Source organism: Caretta caretta, chromosome 5 (assembly GCF_965140235.1).
Source record: "Caretta caretta isolate rCarCar2 chromosome 5, rCarCar1.hap1, whole genome shotgun sequence".
NCBI classification, from domain to species: domain Eukaryota; kingdom Metazoa; phylum Chordata; order Testudines; family Cheloniidae; genus Caretta; species Caretta caretta.
The window spans coordinates 16132006-16135033 of NC_134210.1; the positions used below are offsets into that span (position 1 = coordinate 16132006).

Consider the following 3028-nt stretch of genomic DNA (forward strand, 5'->3'; position numbering starts at 1 on the left):
CTTATGCAAAGAAAATAGCTACTTTTTGGAAAGGCAGTATAGAAATGACCAGGTGGGGTGGTTTTTTAATGCACATGCTTAGAGTCAATCTCCATCCAACTGACAACTCTCTTGTAACAATGCCACACACAATTCTCCAGAGTAACCCCACTCTCACTCCAGTTTTTTAAGCCCCAGTACCAGATTGTTAGCAGGAGTACTTCAGATTTTCTCATCTTATCTAGATGTTACAGCGGGCAAGCGGTACCATCTCCCCACATGCAGACAGTTCCCAAATGATAAAATCTTTATAGAGCAAAATCAATGCCTTGAATTGAACTGGAAGCCAGTAGTGGTGTTTAGCACTGGAAACCATAGAGAACGTGCTACACAGACAGTCATTTTCCACAAGTGAAGCTCCAAAGGTAGCCTCACGTGTGCCATATTGCAAAAATCTGAGGAACTGAAGGTAATGATCCTGAAACAACAATGGTATGAGTTATGATTTTACTCTTGCTCGAATGTATACATCCCAGTACAAATGATACAGGTCACTGGCTTCCAAGGAATTTTTTTCTTGGCAGTGAACACACAGAATTTAGCAACTTTCTAAAATCTGTGCAAAAGTGTCAGCAGACTTTATACCGCAGATAAGAATGGGTATAACAGTCTTTCCTAAGGCCTTGGCTACATTACAAAGTTTTGTTGGCAAAAGTTATGCTGCTTTAATGAAAGCTCTTTAATTAAAACTGCTGTTACATGTCCACACTCGCTCCTTGCGTCAGCAGAGTGCATCCACACTAGCAGCTCTTGCATCGACACAGAGAGCAGTGCACTGTGGTAGCTATCTCACTGTGTAGCTGGCCAGAGTGCTTTGCGAAGGGTTTGCAATGCCTCATGGGGCAGGTACAGCATCACATGATGCAGATTTCTTAATCCCATCTGTCAGCCGCTTTTCAACTGAAGTGTAGGGGGCGGTTGGCGGGGGGGAGGGAGAAGGGTGCGTTTGGGAGGAGACGGGTCAGACAGCAGTCTGACCGACCTATCCTGAGGCAGGGGAAGGGGGAACAGCCCCCCAACGTAGCCCCCAGATCTGCTACTTGACACAGCAGTCTCTTCCCCAAGCAGCCCGCTCTGCCTGCCGAGTTCTCCCACAGCATCCTTAGCTGCCGGAAGTGGCATCCTGAGCCGCTCTGTGAGCTCTTGGTACGGAGGAATGTCAAAACAGCACAGCAGTTCCTGCCCTCCTTCCCTCCCGCCCCTTCCGCAGCAGCAGTCTGCCTGCCCCTGTGTTCCGAGTGCAGGGGAAAACAACAGTATACCACATTAATGATTTGCTCTCTTTGTTCCCAGAACAGAGCAGCACCCACAGCTGTCAGATACTTCCTGGAACTTTGAAAGGAGAGAGGCGCATGCCTGCAGGGCAGCAGAGATCAAAACAGTAAGCAGAGCGGGTCACTGCCGGCACTGTGGGATACTGGTGGAAGCCAGTTATGTCGACAAAACAGCAGTGTACGCGGACGCTTTGTCGCTTTAACTTTGCCCGCAAAAAGCTTTATGTCTCTTATTGAGATGGTTTTGTTTTGTCAGCAAAACAGCAGAGTTTTGCTGCCAAAAGTAGCTTTGTAGTGTGTACACCTCCCGTTTTGTTGGCAAAACGCAGCTTTTGCCGACAAAACTTTGTAGTGTAGACAAGGCCTAAACAAGAACTGACCCAGACTCCAAACTTAAAGTCAAATGGAATCAGATCTCTTTCTGAGGTTTGAAAAAAGAAAAAAATACTGTTGTACATCCCTACCTTTTTTGTTCTAGGTCACTCTGCAAAACGTTTCACCCAGCTCTAGGATTTTCATGGCCAGCATTACAAAGAAGACATAGAAGGCAGAGTGTTCCAAGTAAATTCCTTCTGACACAGATTGCCACAAGAAGGAAAACTGGGGAGGGGTTGAAGAGATAAGATTCATGTTACAAACATAAGATTCCACCAATAAATTCTTTCCTGGTCACACTATTCCATCTCTTATAATCAGTGATCCTAGTTATAAAGGAATGGGCAAACTGGCTCAGATAAAAAAAAGAAACAATCCCAAACTTGGACCAAAAGTTAAGTCTGGTAAAATTTTTCATGTGCAGCCTCCTTTTGGCTAACAAAATATCAACAGCAAGGCTGGTTTTAGTTTCAGATGAGCAAAATATACCTCAAGAAGTGGAGTATGTTGTGTGACATTATCGAATTAAAATATGACCACGCAAATCATTGTTGCTACCACTGTTATATAATTGAAACAAATTTTATACAAAGTGTGACACATGGCCAGAAAGGATTAAGCAGCTTGCAGGCTAAATGATCCAAAGCCAACCTTTAGAGACATGTTAGAAGAGTATGTAAATAGTAATTATGGCCATTCCATGGTAGATAGCCTAGAATTTTGAACTGCAAACCTATATTGTTAGAAGTTAGAGGTGATACTAATTGTATGTGTGTACTCATATCTTGGTAAAGGTTAGCCATGTAAACAGACAGTTCCTGTCTGTCACTACAGCTATTAATTCAGAGAATCTTGGGTGCAATAAAGTCATTGTCTATATGTCTCTTTGAAGTTTCTGACAGACTGCCTAATGAATAAATTGCCTTATGTTAATTTGTGTAGCTAATTACCATTGGTGCTTAGGAAATAAGTCTCCATAATTGCCTATTGTTCACTGAAGGACTCCAACCTGTCAAAGAAGGCCTGAAATGGTATTAAAAAAGAGGTTGGGTCCTGATCCTTTTTATCTCAAATCTACTTGATGCTTCATGCAGGGGAAGCTTAAGCCCAACACTGAGATCTCCAGTCCTAACCTGGAATCACCCTGAACATAAGCATTGTATGTATACTGATCTTTTAACCAATACTCTCCCTCTTTTCTTTTTTGATAAATTTTAGTTTAGTTAATAAGAATTGGCTGTAAGCATGTATTCGGGTAACAGCTGGAATATTCATTAACCTGGGAGGTAATGTGTCCTATTCTTTGGGATTGGTAGAACTTTCTTATATGATGAATAAGA

General features: G+C 42.7%; 1 long non-coding RNA gene across 1 annotated transcript; it reads left to right on the forward strand.

Moving 5' to 3' along the window:
- The first annotated feature begins 1334 nt into the window (after positions 1 to 1334).
- On the forward strand, positions 1335 to 2567 carry LOC142071987 (uncharacterized). Its single transcript, XR_012668271.1, has 2 exons — positions 1335 to 1420; positions 1792 to 2567. It is a non-coding gene; the product is annotated as an uncharacterized LOC142071987 (long non-coding RNA).
- Positions 2568 to 3028: the final 461 nt, after the last annotated feature.